Source organism: Palaemon carinicauda, unplaced genomic scaffold (assembly GCF_036898095.1).
Source record: "Palaemon carinicauda isolate YSFRI2023 unplaced genomic scaffold, ASM3689809v2 scaffold140, whole genome shotgun sequence".
Lineage (NCBI taxonomy): Eukaryota > Metazoa > Arthropoda > Malacostraca > Decapoda > Palaemonidae > Palaemon > Palaemon carinicauda.
The window spans coordinates 37,448-59,784 of record NW_027168927.1 but is presented as its reverse complement, the minus strand read 5'-3'; the positions used below and the strand labels follow the sequence as shown (position 1 = coordinate 59,784).

Genomic DNA, 22,337 nt, shown 5'->3' with positions numbered 1-22,337 from the left:
ATATACATGTTAAATAAATAGATAAATATGGTGTCACTACTTCGCGGATTTTCACCTATCGCGGCCGGGTCTGGAACCTATCTACCGCGATAAACGAGGGTTCACTGTAAGCTTCAAGGTGTAATTCACAAAATAATTTTTTTAATCCATTGGAAGATGCAATCTATTTTTTTTTTTTAAATTGCTCTAACAGCCTTAATTTTTGTCATAGAGAGGTCAGGTTGGTCTCATTCTTTTGGAAAATGCCTGAAGTTTCTCATAAAGTTATCAAAAATATGCAAAATAATGTAAATAGCAGTTTTTATGCAAGGACGTACCGGTACGTCCATGGTGGTAAAGGGATGAGTTTTGTGAAACGTACCAGTACGTCCATTGTGGGTAAAAGGGTTAATGTCCAGTTTGATTATAGTGCTGTCTTGTTACCTTCTCTAACTTTTTGGGAAGGTTATATTTTGATAGATGTGTATTTGTTTGTATGTCTGTTTGTGTGATTGTGATTCGCATAACTCAAAAACTATTTTACCGAATCTCATAAAATTTGGTGAGGTGATTGACCTTAATCCAAGGGTAATTTGATTAGAATTTGGAAGAGATTGGGCCATAGGTCAAGGTTAAGATCATGAATTATAAAAAATACCTTTTTGCTATATCGTGGTCAATTTTTATCTGATTTGCATGAAACTAGTGCTGAAATGTGCATAATTCAGTTGGCTATCTTGTGATATACAATATGATATAGGCAAAGGTATGCACTCTACTGGGTGTCCATTCTAGTTTATTTTTTATTTTGGTAAGCAAAATAAGCATTTTATTTTTCTTCTTGACAGAAAGCCTTGATGGTTTGAAGACTCATACGGAAGAATTGACAGCTAGTAAATCTCGCATACAGAAGAAATATGAAAAATTAAATACTGCTGTCGATGCTAAAGTCAATCAGCTAAAAGTAAGTTCTTTTGTACTTGCAAGATTTTATTGTATAGTTTTGAAAGCACTTCATATTTTCAATGGTACTGTATCTGCATTTTCATATATTTTGTTATATTTTCTTGAGAATGTGGATTTGAGCATCCTACTTGTCATTAAATTTCCAAAATTTTTCAAAGAAAAAACAAACACAATTGGCAGTTTTTACGAGTTATTTTGAAAAATTTTTGGGTTTAGTAAAATAAGGTAGGTTACGTTATTTGCATTAACGGAGCAGAAAAAGATTGAAGTAATTTTTTGGGTGTTTCCTAGAGGTGAAAAATAAGGGCCCATAAGCATTTGATATTCCATGTTTGTGTTTAAAGGATTTTTAGAAATATGCACTGTTGAATGATATAAGGTATAGTTTCTCTCATGTATAGATGCCTCTTGTTAACCGAGAAAAAGTGAAATAGAGAAGGAATTCATATTTGATTCAGTTTACCATTAATGAGAGCTTTCCAGGTTGCTGTGACCCAGCGAGAAGCAGAGCTGCAGCGGTTAAGACAACGGCTTCATCGGAGGTCTTGTTGCAATGCCAGCAGCTGTACAACCAGTTCAGGGGGATGTCTCTCAAGTGTATAGAACAGGTACAATACCATTTTTAATAGGAATGCATTTTTCCCATGAGGTATTGCTAGTTATCCAATTTATCCAATTATCCTTCTAATTTCAGTGTGGCTAGATGTAAGGCATTGTATTCGATTAGATGTAGACTGCAGGAGGTGATAACACAGGTGAAAAATTGAAAGTTGTTTAAATTTATTAATTCATTTGTAAAGGCTCCAGAGGTGAATGAAAATTGAACAATTTAGGGGATGAGATTTTACATAACTGAATCTGTCACATTGTTGGCAAAGGATTGATCGGGTAAGTGATTGCCAAAGAGGTTAACTCTCTTACCCCCAAAGGACGTACTGGTACGTTTGACAAAACTCGTCCCTTTACCCCCATGGACATACCGGTACGTCCTTGCAAATAACGGCTAATTACTTTTTTTGCATATTTTTGATAACTTTTTGAGAAACTTCAGGCATTTTCCAAAATAATGAGACCAACCTGACCTCCCTATGATGAAAATTAAGGCTGTCAGCGCAATCTAAAAAAGAAAATATTGCAAAACATGCTTGAAAAAGAAAAACGCCTTGGGGTTAAGGGTTGGAAAGTTCCAAATAGCTTGGGGGTAAAAGGGGTAATGCAGTTATTAACTAGAGTGACACAGCCTTGTTTATTTTAAGTTGGTAAGCAACATCTTTCTGGGAAACTTTGGATTGATGGAATCCAATCACCTGTATGGCAATTGTGGTTGGTGTGAGGTGTTTTCTTGCCTATGTTCCATCCTTTGAAAGTTCATGCCGATCAGCCGGTAATGTCTCTCAGTCGTCGGTCCTCCTCCTCATTTTATAAGGCCATGTCCATCAGCTTATTTTGAAGGCTGCTTACAATTGTTTGCTGATCTTTTTAGGAGTTTTTAAGCCACTGAACAACAGTTACTTTCAAGGATTATATTTTATGGTACAGTATATGTGCAGAGAGGAGAGGTCCCCTTTTTTGTTTCATTTGTTTGATGTCGGCTACCACCCAAAATTGAGGAAATGCCTTTGTATATGTATGTATATGTGCAGCTTGGTCACCCTAACAGATCATATGGGTGTAATTGGCTTTATTATAAATCAATTATCATCACACAGGCCTTTAGTGAGGTTGCCTAGGCAAGAGCTACGGTAACCAGTAGGTGCCATAACTGTCTAGTCCCTCTGTAGATGGAACCACCTCCCATAGTTGAAAGGAGATTAAGACACACACACAGTGGAGCCTTTGTAGCTTTTGTTCGGGCAGATTTAGGTACCGCATGTTAAGACACAAAATCCATTAATGACGACCGATTTAACTGCTTTTCTATTTCATCAATCAAGGAAGTAATTGATGATTCAGATAGTTTGTTATTATGTTCTGTAACGGCAGTCTGTCTTTCCTCAAAGAAGACTGCACCCTTTTGTCCAGGCATCCCTAACTTGTTTTTATGCACAGGTCAAAACAAGAAGGGAATAACTAAGAATACTATCTTATTCTGGCGCTGAGAAACAATAATGATATCCGTGGTATTGCTGCAACCTTGGCATTCTGCAAGAACCACTTGGAAACACAGGGACTCAGCTCAGGTGTATGAAAAGGTAGGCCACCTTCACTGTGTATCATTTGAAAGACTGCTCGTATAGGTCTCTGGATACTTTCTCCTTAGGTCCTGTGGTAGCCGCCCAACAGTTTATATAAAGACCCGTGCCCCTGCAGGACATCTCTCATTTTGTTGTATCATCAGTTACTTCATTGTTATTATGGTATGAGAGTAGAATGAAGGGCTTCCTCTTTCCTCTCTTGGGAGTACTTACATTGATGACTACGTATGCAGGTAAACTCTCCACTGTGGGCAAACATATTATCCAATAAATTTGATGACGCTCTTACTTAAGACCAAACTTGTTGGGTTGTGACTCCATCACTTACCTCTATTTCAATTGAGGGTATGAGTCCTGCTCCTTGCCTCTCATAGGAGCCAAGCATGAATGGATACTTTGGGTTAAGGATCAGATAGACGCTCTAAATTTTCTAGCCGAGGACTTTCTAAGGAAGATTCCCATATAAGTGACAAGCGTTTGTATTTGTGTAGGAACAGACTACTGTACAAATTTCAAAAGTAATTTGTAATTTTCCTAGCTATGCAAACCTGAATCATTACCTCTGCCAATGAAGTTGGAAGGAGGTTATGTTTACCCCTGTTTGAGTGTGTTTGTGTGTGAACAGCTTTCTGGCCATAATTTTAATTGTAGATTAATGAAACTTGCAGGCATTAACTGCTATGTAAAAAGCTGCAAATTATTAAATTTTGGAAGGTTACGGTCAAGGAAAATGTCCAATTCATGTAATCGGCCACAATTTCGTACATCGTTGTCACAGAGATTTCAAACTTGGTTCATATTTGAGTGTATGAAAATCAACGCACATTAATACATGTCAAGGTCAAAGGTCAAGGTTTAAGTGCAAGCTTCTGTGGTGAGGAATGCGCTCTACTAGGTGCCCCTCTAGTTTATTCATATTTCCCACCTCATTCACACTACAAGTCCTGACCAAGAACAGAGTGATAACAAAGGAGCTAGCTCCGACACCACGAGCTAGGTGGGGATAATGTGCAACCATACAATGTTGGTAGCCCCACGATATTTCATCAATTTTGTTGTAACAAAACAACAGAGGTAAGCCTTATGAAGAACTCAGGTTTGTATAGCTAGGAAAAACACAACTTTCTTTTAAAATTTGTAGTATTTTGGCCGTTAATAAACTTGTCCTTTAATCGTATATGTTCTGACCTAAAAACAAACCTCTTGTTCTTAAAACAGGAGAAACTTCATTACAAAATGATATTCCTTGATTTTTTTTATTTCCATCTACATACATCAATTCTACTTCCTTTTCCTCTATTCATTCGGCTTATTCTATCCATAAGTTCTAACATGCAGCGAATGTTTTTATGTTGAACAGGCTGACAGGAGTCTTTCCTCATTGTTTATTTAAGACCGATCTAAATCAATGTTGTTACTGGTCTAAAATTATCTTAATTCAAGTGTTTATTACTTCTCATATAGTTTAACTATTTCCTTACTTTCTTTTTAAACTGAATATTTACCCACTTGGAGCCTTTGGGCTTATATGTCATCCTGCTTTTCCAACAACAACTGTAGCTTAGTAAATCTGAGCTCCTGTAGATAAGGCAACAGTTCCTCATACCTGGGACTTGTCTGAGAATATCACAGCATTTATCGCAGTATTCAAAATATATATCATTTTACATACAGCCGCGGCCCGCTTTTCACGATACTAATGCGAGAGTTATTGGGTCCTTTACACTGGCCAGATAGTATTATGCTAGATCCCCTTCTGGTTACTGCTCATTTTCCCTTCGCCTACACATACACCGAATAGTCTGGCCTATTCTTTCCCAATTCTTCTCTGTCCTCATACACCTGACAACAGAGATCACCAAACAATTCTTTTTCGCTCAAGGGGTTAACTACTGCACTGTAATTGTTCCGTATAAACTTTCTATATGGTAAGGGTAGAAGAGACTCTTTAGCTATGGTAAGCACAAAATCAAACCATTTTTCTCTAGTCATGGGTAGTGCCATAACCTCTGTACCACACTATCTTGGGTTAGAGTTCTCTTGCTTGAAGGTACACTCAGTTGCACATCTTTTTCCTTAATTTCTTTCCTCATCAGACTATTTTCCTTATTGGAGCCCTTGGGCTTATAGCATCCTGCATTTTCAGTTAGGGTTGTAGCTTAGCTAGTAATAATAATAATAATATTTACATGTAATTTTAACAGGTATGGACATTTTCATAACCCTAAAATGATGTTCAGATTTTTTATTCTTGTGCCTCATATATTTGTTAATACTTTTATCGGTAAAGAGTCTTTTCTTATGTACTTGTTTACACTTGATAACAATCTTCAATCAATCTTGGTAAATCTGAATGATCCATCTTCTTTCAGGATGTCCGAGAAACTAATCGGCTCAACTGCGATGATTAGATGGTGTCTTGCACGGTCTACTCGATAATCCTGTTGCTCGGACACTTTCCAAACACAGAGCTTTTCCAGGTATGGCAATATACTGTTCCATGTAGTTAATTGGTTTCCAAAAGACCCGATGTAAGTTGATTTTCACTCTATAAAGGGCTCTTAATTTACAAACATCCAGATATACAAACGCAAATCCAACTGAAATTCTAAATGTCAGATATTGTATAAAAAGTTCAAAATGAAATACTGTAATTGGACAAAAGTATTTAATTTAATGCTGTAAGCAAGATAACATTTACAATATGAAATTGGACTATATGTTGACTTTTGCAGCGGAAAATCGTAGGCATGTGGGTTAGGTTAGGCTTACAAACGGCTTCTTGGAATCTATTAAGTTTTTAAGTTGAGAACTTTCATTACTTATCTGCTATCATTTTATATAATCCATATACAATATTAGGCTTCTGTGTGAAGTACAGTACTGTAAAGTACACATATGAAACTATTTAACTAAGATTTTATTTTTGTAGACTGACCTAAAGTTGGAACGGACATGCCAAGAGGGAATATTTTACCCCCAGGCATTTTCTTTTTCAAGCACATTTTGCAATATACATTTTTTAAATTGCTCTAACAGCCTCAATTTTCGTCATAGAGGTCAGGTTGGTCTCATTGTTTTGGAAAATGCCTGAAGTTTCTCATAAAGTTATCAAAAATATGCAAAAAAAAAAAAATGTAAATAGCAGTTTTTTGCAAGGGCTTACCAGTACGTCCATGGGGGTAAAGGGATGAGTTTTGTGAAACGTACCAGTACGTTCATTGGGGGTAAATGGGTTAATGCCCAGTTTGATTATAGTGCTGTCTTGTTACCTTCTCTCTAACTTTTTGGGAAGATTATATTTTGATAGACGTGTATTTGTTTGTATGTCTGTTTGTGTGTTTGTGATTCGCATAACTCAAAAACTATTTTACCGAATCTCATAAAATTTGGTGAGGTGATTGACCTTAATCCAAGGGCAATTTGATTAGAATTTGGAAGTGATTGAACCATAGGTCAAGGTTAAGATCATGAATTATAAAAAAAACATCTTTTTGCTATATCGTGTTCAATTTTTATCTGATTTGCATGAAACTAGTGCCGAAATGTGCATGATTCAGTTGCCTATCTTGTGATATACAATATGATACAGGCAAAGGTATGCACTCTACTGGGTGTCCATTCTAGTTTATTTTTTATTTTGGTAAGCAAAATAAGCCTTTTATTTTTCTTCTTGACAGAAAGCCTTGATGGTTTGAAGACCCATACGGAAGAATTGACAGCTAGTAAATCTCACATACAGAAGAAATATGATGAATTAATGCTGTCGGTGCTAAAGTCAATCAGCTAAAAGTAAGTTACTTTTTTGTACTTGCAAGATTTGATTGTCTAGTTTTGAAAGCACTTCATATTTTCAATGGTACAGTATCTGTATTTTCATATATTTTGTTATATTTTCTTGAGATTATTATGGTCATTATATTTCTGTCATTAAATTTCCATAATTTTTCAAAGAAAAAACAAACACAATTGTCAGTTTTCACAAGTTATTTTGAAAAATTTTTGGGTTTAGTAAAATAAGGTAGGTTACGGCATTTGCATTAACGGAGCTGAAAAAGATTGAAGTAATTTTTTGGGTGTTTCCTAGAGGTGAAAAATAAAGGCCCATATTATTATTATTATTGTTACTATCCAAGCTACAACCCTAGTTGGAAAAGCAAGATGCTATAAGCCCAGTGAGGAAAGGAAATAAGGAAATAAATAAATGAGCATTTGATATTCCATGTTTGTGTTTAAGGGATTTTTTAGAAATATGCACTGTTGAATGACATAAGGTATAGTTTCTCTCATGTATAGATACCAATTGTTAACCGAGAAAAAGGGAAATAGAGAAGGAAATCATATTTGATTCAGTTTACCATTAATGAGAACTTTCCAGGTTGCTATGACCCAGCGAGAAGCAGAGTTGCAGCGGTTAAGACAACAGCTTCATCGGAGGTCTTGTTGCAATGCCAGCAGCTGTACAACCAGTTCAGGGGTATCTCTCTCAGGTTATAGAACAGGTACAATACCATTTTTAATAGGAATGCATTTTTCCCATTAGGTATTGCTAGTTATCCAATTATCCTTCTAATTTCAGTGGGGCTGGATGTAAGGCATTGTATTCAATTTGATGTAGACTGCATGAGGTGATAACACAGGTGAAAAATTGAAAGTTGTTTAAATTTATTAATTCATTTGTTTTAGGGGATAATATTTTACTCAACTGAATCTGTCACATTGTTGACAAAGGATTAATCGGGTAAGTCATAGCCAAAGAGGTTAAACATGCCTTAAGGTGATAGAAAATGGTAAGCTCCAGGACCATCTGGAACAATTAAGTACACATTTTTAACACAATTACTTATTGATCACTCTTCGAGATGCAAGTCATTTCTTTAGAGAATACAATACAGTACTACTGTACATTAACAATTCATTTTCTCTCAAGGGGTTAACTACTGCACTGAAATTGTTCAGTGGCCACTTTCCTCTTGGTAAGGGTAGAAGAGACTCTTTAGCTATGGTAAGCAACTCTTCTAGGAGGACACTCCAAAATGAAACCATTGTTCTGTAGTCTTGGATAGTGCCATATCCTCTGTACCATGGTCTTCCACTGTCTTGGGTTAAAGTTCTCTTGCTTGAGGGTACACTCGGGCACACTATTCTATCCTATTTCTCTTCCTCTTGTTTTGTTAAAGTTTTTATAGTTTATATGGGAGATATTTATTTTTATGTTACTCTTCTTAAGATATTTTATTTTTCCTTGTTTCCTTTCCTCACTGGGCTATTTTCCCTGTTGGAGCCCCTGGGCTTATAGCATTCTGCTTTTCCAACTAGGATTGTAGCTTAGCAAAGAGTTTTTGATAGATTCACCAACATTTTCAGTTAGAAACTTTTCTCAAAATTTTGTTCTTAGACAAAATGTTGTAATTTTCATTTCTTTTGATATGAGCAAACAAATAATTTTTGACAAGTCAAACTTATAAGGGTGAGTGAGCTGGGTATATTCCTGGAATTCCATGCAACTTTTTCTCTGGTATATCTAGAAGTATTTATACCTTAGAAATGGTGCTATAAGGAGCATTTCATGGAGCGACACAGGTCCCTCGCCCAGAAATAGATTTTTCCTTTATCAAAATCCCTTTTTTACTACTTAAATAATATTCTCTTTTTGTATGGGAATGATGTTGACTATTTTTCAGTTCAACTTTGGTTAGAATTCCAATTTTAGATCTTGGATTATTGTTTTTTGTATGTGAATGATGTTGACTGTTTTTCAGTTCAACTTGGGTGCAGCATTTCCTTCAATTAATAGTACGCAGGTACTTATTGCCTTGTAATTCTTCCATACATACATATACCAAGGCACTTCCCCCAATTTTTGGGGGTAGCCGATATCAAACAAATGAAACAAAAAAGGGGACGTCTCCTCTCTATGTTCCTCCCAGCCTGACAAGGGACTCAACTGAGTTTGGCTGGTACTGCTAGGGTGCCACAGCCCCCTGTGGCCGCGGGGGCATAAAAACAATTAGAATAGCGCCAACGTATCCCTGCGTGTCGTAAGAGGCGACTAAAAGGGACGGGACGAGGAGGCTAGGAACCCCCTTTCCTGTATTATAATCCTGTGAGACATCATTGTAATTCTTATATCAGAAAAATTATAGCGATGTTAGATGGTTGAAATATAAGGGCAATAACTCATAAGTTTTATAAAGCCAATTAGAATACAGTAATAAGAATCATGAAACTTGACATTGAGAAATGTACAGACTTGAAATAATAAGATCACAAAATGGCTGTGAAAATCGCAATATGATATACAGTACACCCAGAGAAGGTATCTATATATATACTCATCCTAAAGTTTAATATGGCCTTAATTTTGAACTTTGTTTAGAGTTGTAGGCAAGATTGGGGTTACTGTATTATCCCTTGTACCCCCAATAGACGTATTGGTACGTTTCACAAAACTCATCCCTTAACCCCCCTGGACGTACTAGTACGTCCTTGCAAAAAACTGCTATTTGCACTTTTTTTGCATGTTTTTGATAACTTTATGAGAAACTAAAGGCATTTTCCAAAATAATGAGACCAACCTGACCTCTCTATGGTGGAAATTAAGGCTGTCAGCTCAATCTAGAAACAAAAATATTGCAAAACGTGCTTGAAAAAGAAAAACGCCTGGGGTTAAGGGTTGGAAAGTTCCAAATAGCATTGGGGGTAAAAGGGTTGGTACTATTATAGTATGCTATCTACCACCGATTTTGCTATCTACCACCCCTTTCTGACTATAGTATGATACCTACCATCAGTCTCTAAGGATACGGTCTACTTATTAATACGCCTCTAATAAGGAGGATCAATACCGACTTGATAACCAACCTAACCTAACCTAACTCAACCCAACCTAACCTAACCTAACTCAACCCAACCTAACCTAACTTACAAACTGCTTATAATTATGCACCCATGTCCTAACATAGTCTAACCCAACCTAACCTAACCTAACCTACAAACTGTTTATAATTAAGCATCCATGTTATCCTTCCAGTAAATATTATTAAACTATCATTAAAGTCCAATGAGGATAACATACTGGTGGTAAGTAATCTGTTTGATAATCCTCATCAAACAGGAGGATTAACATTGACGGTAGATAACATACTTTGTGGTAGATACCATACTATAGTAGAAATTCGACGGTAGATAGCATACTATAATAGCACCAAAGGGTTACTGCAGTTATTAACTAGAGTGACACAGTCAAGACCAAATTTGAACACTTATGTAGTGTAAAGTACCATAATGATGATCTGAAAATTTATCAACTGATTAGTGACCATATTGAGGAAGTCTAAATTTGAGTAATATTTATGATTAGGTTTCTTCTTTTGGAGGGGTATATTAATAATCTAGAATGCTTAACAGGAATTGATTGATTGATTGATTTGAAATTTTTCAGGCATCCTGACGTCTTAAGGTCATTGACGCCAATTACAGGAATTGAAAGAGAGAGGTTTGGAAATAGCTCGTCTTCAAGAGAAATTAACCGGAACATCCAGCGGGATTGAATCCAACGTCTTCAAAAGCAATTGGCTGGAGCATCCAGCGGGATTGAATCCAAGCTCAAGAAAAGTAAATTATAAGTCAAAATTATATTTATGCATCCAAGTATATTTTAAGAACTTTTATATAAAGTTCAGCTGTTGCTCGACATCTTACACTTGCTCTTCTAATATAGAATTTGGATTCATGTCTGTGTCTTTCAGCTATGTCAGCCATTAATATAATATTAGTAAATATTACACATTACATTTTGAAAAGGAAAAATATGAAAGAAATATTGTTTTCCTAGTTTTTCGAAGTGTCAATATGTTATTTTATTGATTTACTACCGTAGACCTATTCCTTAAAGAAATCCCCTGGGCTGCTACTTCATTAATAGATGTGCTTTTATTGAAGCCTAACTTTACATCGAGTAGTAGTTGCTATTCCATAATGATTTTAGTTCTATGTCTTAGATCTATCAACATAGTTATTTTAATCCTTTTACCCCTAGGCTATTTGGAAATTTCTAACCCTTAACCCCCAGCACATTTTGCAGTATATATTTTTTAAATTGCTCTAACAGCCTTAATTTTTGTCATAGAGAGGTCAGGTTGGTCTCATTCTCTTGGAAAATGCCCGAATTTTCTAAAAAAAATTATAAAAAATATGAAAAAAAAAATTCTATAGCATTTTTTGCAAGGACGTACCGGTACGTCCATGGGGGTAAAGGGATGGCTTTTGTGAAACGTACCAGTACGTCCTTTTTGGGGTAAAAGGGTTAAAGAAATCCCCTGGGCTGCTACTTCATTAATGGATGTGCTTTTATTGAAGGCCTAACTTTACATCGAGTAGTAGTTGCTATTCCATAATGATTTTAGTGCTATGTCTTAGATCTATCAACACAGTTATTTTTAAAGCCCATTATTTTCTGAAAAGCTTTCTAGTTGAATTTCCAATTGTCTAAGGAAGTAACTTGAAGGGCGAGAATGTGTTGATTTTGTTATGGGTTAAGGGTCAGACAGACGCCCTAAATTTTATAGCCGAGGACATTCTAAGGAAGATTCCCATATAAGCAACAAGCTTTTGTATTTGAGTAGGAACAAACTACTGTACTAATTTCAAAAGTAATTAGTAATTTTCCTAGCTATACAAATCTGAATCATTACCTCTGCCAACAAGATTGGAAGGAGGTTATGTTTTACCCCCTATTTGTGAATATCTTCCTGGCCATAATTTTAATCGTAGATTAATGAAACTTACAGGGATTAAACTGCTTTGTAAAAAGCTGCAAATTATTAAATTTTGGAAGGTTACGGTCAAGGAAAATGTCCAATTCATGTAATCAGCCACAATTTCATACATCGTTGTCACAGAGATTTCAAATTTTAGTTTATATTTGAGTGTATGAAAATCAACTCACATTAATACATGTCAAGGTCAAAGGTCAAGGTTTAAGTGCAAGCTTCTGTGGTGAGGAATGCGCTCTACTGGGTGCCCCTCTAGTTTATTTATATTTCCCACCTCATTCATGCGACAAGTCCTGACCAAGAACAGAGTGATAACAAAGGAGCTAGCTCCGACACCCTGAGCCAGTTGGGAATAATCTGCAACCGTACAATGTTGCTAACCCCTCGATATTTCATCAATTTTGTTGTAACAAAACAACAGAGGTAACCCATATAAAGATCTCAGGTTTGTGTAGCTAAGAAAAATACAACTTATTTTTAAAATTTGTAATATTTTAGTCGTAAATAATCTTGGCTTTTGATCATGTATGTTCTGACATGAAAACAAATCTCTTGTTCTTAAAACAGGAGAAACTTCATTACAAATGATATTCATTGATTTGTCTATTTCTACGTATATCAATTCTACTGCCATTTCCTCTTCATGCTGCTTATTCTGGCCATATTCTAAATGTTGAAATGCTACTGCTAGAGTTATTGGGTCCTTTAACAATGCAGCTAATGCTACTCTGTATGCCTCTGTGGTTACGGCTCATTTTTCCTTTCCCAACACATACACCGAATAGTCTGGCCTATTCTTTCCCTATTCTCCTCTGTCCTCATACACCTGACAACACTGAGATCACCAAACAATTCTTTTTTGCTCAAGGGGTTAACTGATGCACTGTAATTGTTCCGTATCTACTTTCTACATGGTAAGGGTAGAAGAGACTCTTTAGCTATAGTAAGCACCTCTTTAAGGAGAAGGATACTCCAAAATAAAATCATTGTTCTCTAGTCTTGGGTAGTGCCATAATTGTACCACTGTCTTGGGTTAGAGTTCTCTTGCTTGAAGATACACTCAGTCACACTTCTGTTTCCTTATTTTCTTAGCTTACTAGACTATTTTCCCTGTTGGAGCCCTTTGGGCTTATAGCATCCTGCATTTTCAATGAGGGTTGTAACTTAGCTAGTAATAATAATGATAATATTTATATGTAATTTCAACAGGTATGGACATTTTCATAACCCTAAAATGATGTTCAGAGATTTTATTCTTGTGCCTCTGATATTTGTTAATACTTTTATCAGTAAAGAGTCTTTTCTTATGTACTTGTTTACACTTGATAACAATCTTCAATCAATCTTGGTAAATCTGAATGATCCATCTTCTTTCAGGATGTCCGAGAAACTAATCGGCTCAACTGCAATGATTAGATGCCGTCTTGCACGATCTGCTCGTTAATCCTGTTGCTCGGACACTTTCCAAACACAGAGCTTTTCCAGGTATGGCAATATACTGTTCATTGTAGTTAATTGGTTTCCAAGAGACCCGATGTAAGTTGATTTTCACTCTATAAAGGGCTTTGAACTTACAAACATCCAGATATACAAACACATTTCCAACTGAAATTTTATATTTCAGATATTGTATAAAAAGTTCATAATGAAATACTGTAATTGGAGAAAATTATTTCATTTAATAAAGTAAGCAAGACAGCAATTACAATATGAAATTGAACTATATGTTGACTTTTGCAGCTGAAAATCGTAGGCCTGTGGGTTAGGTTAGGTCTACCCTAGGTCAAACTTTAGAAACATTTGACTTACAGACGGCTTCTTGGAATCTATTAATTTTTTTAAGTTGAGGACTTTCATTAACTATAATCTGCTATCATTTTATATAATCCATATACAGTATTAAGCTTCTGTGTGAAGTACAGTAGTGTAAAGTACACTTATAAAACTACTTAACTAAGATTTTATTTTTGTAGACTGACCTAAAGTTGGAACTGACATGCCAAGAGGGAGTATTAACCCTTTTACCCCCAAGCTATTTGGAACTTTCCAACTCTTAACCCCCAGGCATTTTCTTTTTCAAGCACATTTTGCAATATATTTTTTTTTTAATTCCTTTAACAGCCTTAATTTTTGTCATAGAGAGGTCAGGTTGGTCTCATTCTTTCGGAAAATGCCTGAAATTTCTCATAAAGTTATCAAAAATATGCACAAAAAAATGTAAATAGCATTTTTTTGCAAGGACATACGGGTACGTCCATGGGGGTAAAGGGATGAGTTTTGTGAAACGTACCAGTACGTCCATTGTGGATAAAGGGATGAGTTTTGTGAAACGTACCAGTACGTCCATTGTGGATAAAGGGATGAGTTTTGTGAAACGTACCAGTACGTCCATTGTGGATAAAGGGATGAGTTTTGTGAAACGTACCAGTACGTCCATTGTGGGTAAAGAGAAGAGTTTTGTGAAACGTACCAATACGTCCATTGTGGATAAAGGGATGAGTTTTGTGAAACGTACCACTACGTCCATTGGGGGTAAAAGGGTTACTGTAATGTCAAAAGGCTTATCAGTATAAAGGTCACTTTGTATCCATTTCATGTTATTTCATAATGATTTTCTTTCATGAAATGTTTAGCATATACTTTTTTTCATACAGTAATTTATGCCAAAGTTTATATATGATTTCTGGAGTAAAGAACTACATCATTATTTAGTAAAATTTGAGATATTTTTTATGTAATTTAACTGCAGACAGAATTGCTCCCCAGTTTCCATTTAGTGCAGTGTGCCCTTTTGAAAAGGATTGGTGCACTAGTTAAAATTTGGAGGAACTTGTAGTAATAATAGCTTTGCTTTTTAGGTATTTTTATGTATACCTCGATGTATTTATTCTTTTGGATATTAGAAATTACTCTAGGATTAGAGTAAAGTGTCTTTTGTAAGGATTGGTGAACCAGTTAAAATTTAGAGGGATTTTTAGCATTAATAGATTTGATTTTAAGGCATTTTTATACAACCCTGGAATTATTTTATGTTTAAAAGTATATTAGAAATATTTTAAAAAGATATGTAAATGCCACTATAAGAATTTCATACTCTCGTAAGCCTAAAATTGTCGAGAAAATAAAGTCATTTGAAAAAAACATAAGGTAAAGGGTAGTTGAAAAGAGGCAAATACGGTAAAAAAAGAAAAAAAAATTATAATTGTATTTAGCAGAATGGTCAGCCTGGTTGATGCTGAAGATATACACTGGTTTAGAGACTGAAAGATTCATTTCTATTTTCTTAATGCATTTTTATCTGTTTCACTAACATATTCAGTATAAATACTCTCTTTATCATTGGCTTTTTAGTAATGAAGCAAAATTTATCTTGAATGATGTACTATAGTGCATTTGTTTTATACACTTCATTTGACAACTCACTCTGTAACTTTATAACCAAAGTTTGAAACGATAGGTTGGTTTTGTAATGTATTCGTAAGCCGAAGGAATATTTGAGTTTTCAACACTTCCAGTTTAATGTATATAGTCATCCCCTGCTTATCGAGGATTTGCATATGAAACCTGACTATTTGTTGACTTTTCTAGTTGGAAATCAAAGTCATGGGTTCCAGGTTAGGCTTACCCTAGGTCAAAATCTAACTAAATTGGACTTACAAACAGCTTCTTGTAACCTATTATATATGTTTAAGAACCATCTGTACTGTTTATTTCTTCGTTTTGCAGATCTTGTGGAAGATGGGCTTCTCACGGCACCCCAGATGTGTGTCCAGCAGTTTCCAGTCTAATCGCAGCCTTGGGGCCTCATCTTGGTCCCCTCGTCACCAGAGAAAGATGCTGCTTAGTTTGATAGCTGGTAAGTAAAATAGAAATGACCTGGGGTTTTTCTAGAAGTTTTATCCAAAAATCTATTGCATTGACTTCTCTAATTAAAATGAAGTACTTATTTCTAACATTTAATGTCTGTCGTATAGATTCTGTTAACTTTTTTTCTTGCTTACACTCGATACATTTGTCCCTTTCACATATTTATGAAAAGGTGAGTGGTATTCATATTTTAGATCAAGTAAGTGGTGTTCTTAATTACCCTGAATTAGTTTAGATGGGTTGTGTCCTTACAGTCGAATATTATGATTATTATTATTACTAGCTAAATATAACCCTACTAGGGAAAGCAGGATACTATAAGCCCATTAGCTCTAACAAGGAAAATAGCTTAATGAGGAAAGGAAATAAGGAAACAGAATAGTGTGCTTGAGTGTACCCTGAAGCAAGAGAACTAAACTCTAACCCAAGACAGTGAAAGACCATGATACAGAGGCTGTGGCACTACCCAAAAGAATAATAGTTTGATTTTGGAGTGTCTATCTCCTAGATGACACTGGACACAACAACATCAACCTAGCTGATCATTCTGGTAGATGCAATTTTCATTTTCTTCACTTATGGTATTGATCTCTTGTTTACTAAAATCTTTTTTAAATTTAGACTTCATTAGTGAGTATCGACAATCACACAGTTTACAAAGCTAGATAGTTACGACAAAGAAAAAAACTACATTCTACACTTAGGAAAAAAATTTAATTTTAATCGGAAATTCTCCGTAGAAATATACTGTTCTCAGCCGTATTTCATCAAAATACAAGCGACCGTAATTTCTACCTTACTTTGTTATTATCTTTTACAGGTTAGTGACTGTATTATCACTCCTTTACGTCAATATATCCGTTTTTAAAACGGTAAATGCCTGGCAACATTTATTCCAAGTTTTTTTACTGTATTTTTACAGCAAATTTTAACGTGTCGTATATAAATAATTGAATCAGTAGAACTTCAAAAGTTCAAAGTTGGAGCAAATGTTTTTATGTTGACCAGGCTGACATGAGTCTTTTTATAGCTTATATATGACATATCTGTTTTGGACGTTGTTAATAGTTTATATAGGACATATCTGTTTTGACGTTGTTACTGTTTTTAGAATGATTTATTGTTAATTTGTTCAAATCATTTATTTATTTCCTTATTTCCTTTCCTCACTGGGGTATTTTTCCCTAGCATCTTGCTTTTCCAACTAGGGTTGTAGCTTGGCTAGTAATAATAATATTAGTGTCTGTAACTGATAAAACACTCCTGCCACTTTTCTTTCTCCTCAATGAGTGGCAATACCACCAAATTGTGAACAGATCTATTAATAACTGTCACCATATCTCTAATATTTTTCTGGTCTTTGTATTTTGTATCTAATTCTCACATCTCTTGCCTTACTATCGCTGCCTGTTTCTGTATCTACAACCTATCTCATTTGCCATTACCCTCATGCAATATTTTTTATTAGAACAATACCACTGTATGTTTCTCTTTTCCAAGTGCCACCATTGCCTTGCAATATGTGTAGGGAAATAATCTTCTTGGCACTTGCACCAAAAAGTGTCTACAACATTTTGTATAAAGTTTAAGCAGTAGGGGATTCAGCATTATGAAGCTTCATCTGTGGTGGATAATGTGGGAGGGTGGGCTGTGCCACCCTACCAGTACCAGCTGAACTCGGTTGAGTCCCTTATCAGGCTGGGAGGAACATAGAGAGGAGACGTCCCCTTTTTTGTTTCATTTGTTTGATGTTGGCTACCCCCCAAAATTGGGTTAAGTGCCTTGGTATATGTATGTATGTATGTTAAACACTTCTTGGTGTTACCTGAAGTAGATCGTGAACAAGATGGTACTCAGTTATTGCTGTACCCAAAAGTAAATAGTTTGGACACACAATGTTCCTAATTCCACATCCATACCAGCTTTCAATCCCATAGGCCTTCCATCCATCAAGTCTGGTATTTCTAAAGAAGTTCTGTAAATCACTAAATATTGAAATAGTAGCTCCTATAAGCCTTAACCCTTTTTTACCCCCAGGCTCTTTGGAAATTTCCAACCCTTAACTCCCAAGGGGTTATTTTTTCCCCAGCACATTTTGCAGTATATTTTTTTCAAATTGCTCTAACAGCCTTAATTTTTGTCAGAGAGAGGTCAGGTTGGTCTCATTCTCTTTGAAAATGCCTGAATTTTTTCAAAAAATTGTCAAAAATATGAAAAAAAAAATTTTATAGCAGTTTTTTGCAAGGACGTACCGGTACGTCCATGGGGGTAAAGGGATGAGTTTTGTGAAACGTATCAGTACATCCTTTGGGGGTAAAAGGGTTAATAAAAACCTTTATTAGTTAACTAATGCCTCACAACATTTGGCCATACAGCATTTGCAGAACGAATAAATTTCCATTTCAAGCCTTCTTTTGCTCCCAATTCAGTGACCTCATGCATGTCCCATTGTTGTTAATGGCACTCTTCAGGTCTTTATTTGCCAATACTATTCGTGAGCTTCAATCAGTGCACGGCATCAGGATAGCTATGAACAGTTGTGAATCTTCTGAAACACATTAAAAGACTTATATTCATCTACAACATTATTGTACACACCTCATGTGACAATATAATTGATTATATCCCCACAGGCCTTCCCAGTTGTTCTTTTCTTTACATTATCTTTGATTTGAAAAGGTCCAAATGTCCGAATGCGTATGAGTTGGGACCATCTTTTCTCATGAAACATACCAAGCTTACGCGTTAGTTTTGCCTTAACAGTTCCCCTCTGTTGTTTTGCCTTCTTTAGTGCCTCCAGTAACATCCCAGCAATGTCGTTCTCTCCAGTAGAGCTGCCCTTTTTACCTGTCATGTTGAATATTGCTGAAATGCTTGCTTGGATACCACATAAACTCAGGTTGTTTTGACAAAAACTTAATTTCGACCTGTAAGAATTACAGTTTAAGAAGTCAATAAAACATACCAACACCACAATTTACTTATCGCCACAGCAGAAACATGTGTAATCACCACATAACATAAACATATATAAACTCACACCAATAATTATCGAATATTCATTATCATGTCATTACACAATCGCCATTATTACCTAGTCGGTACATAAGTAACAATTAATTACATAAGAGTCACGACAATGCCCCATCTCTGCTCGCCATCAGAAATCTCTTGTAACAAACGTCAAGTAATTTCTCCCATCAGCTGTAGCATGAACGCACATTCTTAAAGAACACAAGTTACGTCAAAACCATTTTGGATTGCAAGAGGAGTGCACAGTTGCACTTCTCGCTAACAACACACGTAAACCTAGTAACGTTTACAACCCCCATTGGCTTCACAGTGGATCCGTTGACAGCCACACCACTACCAACCCAACACCACAATTATATGCACACACTTTACTAAACTTGAAAGTTATGACAAAGAAGAAAATATATTATTATTATTACCTGCTAAGCTACAACCCGAGTTGGAAAAGCAGGATGCTATAAGCCCAAAGGTTCCAACGGGTAATAATATCCCAGTGAGGAAAGGAAATAAATAAACTACAAGAGAAGTCATGAACGACTATAAAATATTTTAAGAATGGTAACAACATTGAAATAAATCTTTCATATAAAAACTATAAAATAAAAAAAAAATTACAAGATGAAGAGTTATATGATAGAATAGTGTGCCCAAGTGTACCTTCAAGTAGAGAACTCTACGCCAAGGCAGTGGAAGGCTATGGCACTACCTGAGAGGACAATGGTTTGTTTTCTCACTGTTTGTTCATGATTACGGAACTGATCTGAAAATTGCACATATGCCTGACTGGGCACACCGTAATCCTTACGAAAAACTCTTTACTACTTTGTTCAGAAATGGAGCTTTCAAACTGACTTGCTGATTCTGCAAACTATGATGAAGCTGTGGCCAGAATTTGGGTAGTGCTATAGCCTCTGTACCATGGTCTTCCACTGTCTTGGGTTAGTTCTCTTGCTTGACGGTACACTCGAGCACACTTCTATCTAGTTTCTCTTCCTCTTGTTTTGTTGAAGTTTTTATTGTTTATATAGGAAATATTTATTTTAATGTTATTACTATTCTTGAAATATTTTATTTTTCTGTGTTTCCTTTCCTCACTGGGCTATTTTCCCAGTTTGGGCCCCTGGGCTTATAGCATCCTGCTTTTCCAACTAGGATTGTATGTTAACATTTAATGATAATTATAATAATAATAAGAGAAGACAAGTGTGCACTGGAAGTTGCATATTTATGAAAAAGTAATGAGAAAATGAAGATAATTTTTGTAGATTCAAAGCTCTGAGACTAAAATAGCAATCTGGGGGGAGCAAGATATATCTAGGCCACTATGGAATCCTAACCTAAGAGCCCAGCTTCACGCTGAGATCCTCGTAATTGTGTCACGAACGGGGCGTTTCCCACAGTATTCATTGCGAGATTGATAAAACACAAGCTAACCAGTTGTAAAAATACACGGTTCATATATTGTTAACCCTTTTACCCCCAACGCTATTTGGAATTTTCCAACCCTTAACCCACAGGCATTTTTTTTTTCAAGCACATTTTGCAATATATATTTTTTAATTTCTCTAACATCCTTAATCTTTGTCATAGAGAGGTCAGGTTGGTCTCATTATTTTGGAAAATCCCTGAAGTTTCTCATAAAGTTATCAAAAATATGCAAAAAAATGTAAAGAACAGTTTTTTGCGAGGACGTACTGGTACGTCCTTGGGGGTAAAGGGATGAGTTTTGTGAAATGTACCAGTACGTTCATTGGGGGTAAAGGGATGAGTTTTGTGAAACGTACCAGTACGTTCATTGGGGGTAAAAGGGTTAATGATGGTGATAGTAATAATGTTATTTTGGACCAAACAAATATGACCAGCACATTGTAAAGCCTCTCTTTGTAGAATAAAGTACTTGCATTTGAAGAGGGTGATTCAAGGGAAAAGAAATCATTAAGTACAGTTCTGTGCGGTAACAATTAAAGGCACATATGAACAGCAGCTTGGAAACAAGTCCTCTGAATTATGGTGTAGAAACCTCACTCTACGAGTCAGTGTAGTAATATGGTGTAGATGTAAGAATGAAATTGTCTATCTCTTTAGGAAGATCATTCCACTATCAGGTTTTACAGTAACCGTACTTCAGATAATCTTTATTTTTCCATTTTGTTTTACAATAGATTTCAATTAATCATGACTTCTACTTGATGAAACCAACTCATGTTTAATTTGTTTTGAACACACATCTTAAGTCTCCTCACTTATTAAAACTACTGTACAGTGTTTGGTTGAATTTCTCATATTGTACAAATGAATTTAAAACAACCTTTTCTTGCGTTTCTTAAACAGCCCTGTTTCTCCGGCCAGCCTTGCAGCTGCTAAACAATCTTCTGTTATAGTCATCCAATATATTCTTTGTGTTATTAGGACCTGTTCAACAGTTTTTGAAATGTTTATGTCTTGACGAATTATAAGTGCTCTTAAATTTTTTTTCAGGTGCTGCCGACGTTAATAGAAGAACGTGACGAGGCCGTACGGTTGAAAGCCACGCAAGAAGGCGATACTAAAGATGACTTGCCGTCACCACCCAAGAAGCAACTGACATGAGAGAGGAAGAGAACGGATGGATCGTCACGGATTTTATTTCTTACAACGTTTCTCCAAAACTAAACTATTCTTGATAGTCCCTTAATTATGTAAAGGGTTGCTGAAACTTGCAACTGTTGCAGGCCTCAGCAGCTCAGAATGAGAGTTAGAGACGGGTCCTCTCTTAGTTTGTAAATCATCAAGATTATATAAAGTACTGATTTTCATTCATGGTCCTCTTAACCCTTTTACCCCCAGGCTATTTGGAAATTTCCAACCCTTAACCCCCAGGGGGTTATTTTTTTTCCAGCACATTTTGCAGAATATTTTTTTTTTTAAATTGCTCTAACAGCCTTAATTTTTGTCATAGAGAGGTCAGGTTGGTCTCATTCTCTTGGAAAATGCCTGAATTTTCTAAAAAATTATAAAAAATATATAAAAAAAAAATGTATAGCATTTTTTTGCAAGGACGTACCAGTACGACCATGTGGGTAAAGGGATGGCTTTTGTGAAACGTACCAGTACGTCCTTTGAGGGTAAAAGGGTTAAATTGCTTTTAAAATGTTTTGGGAACTTTTATGTCGGTCATATGCATATGCCAGGTAGCTAATTGATAGGTTTCTAAACTGTGCTCCAAGTTGTCTTTCATTTAGTGTTGGAATGCTTAGGGCAGTGGCGGCTCATTACTTAACCTAGATTGTTACTGTTTAAGCTTGATCCATTTATTTAAAAATTAAATCAAATTCTTTCTTATTTTTTAATTTTAATGAAAAGATCAATTATTTTCTTGATCTCTGGATGACAACTGAGGAATTTTTTCTCCATGGAAAGCCCTGCAAGTGCATTTAGTCTATCCGAATTCATAGTACTTAGAAAAGTTTTTATGGTTTTCATTGTTGAAAAACAGCATTCTGCCTCTGTTGTAGTCATGAGAATTGTCAAGAGAACTGAA

The 22,337-nt window shown here is 35.6% G+C and overlaps 1 long non-coding RNA gene across 4 annotated transcripts in view; it reads left to right on the top strand.

The window, feature by feature from the left end:
- The window catches only part of LOC137635557 (uncharacterized), a 33,927-nt gene extending 11,590 nt beyond the window's left edge, over window positions 1-22,337 (top strand). Inside the window, exons 2-8 of one of the 4 annotated variants that reach the window (XR_011042712.1) lie at window positions 828-943; window positions 6,821-6,932; window positions 7,519-7,642; window positions 10,585-10,757; window positions 13,295-13,402; window positions 15,644-15,773; window positions 21,296-22,337. This is a non-coding gene — a long non-coding RNA (uncharacterized lncRNA). The remainder of the gene's footprint in view (window positions 1-827; window positions 944-6,820; window positions 6,933-7,518; window positions 7,643-10,584; window positions 10,758-13,294; window positions 13,403-15,643; window positions 15,774-21,295) is intronic. The other 3 variants (XR_011042713.1, XR_011042714.1, XR_011042715.1) reach the window with 3 other exon arrangements.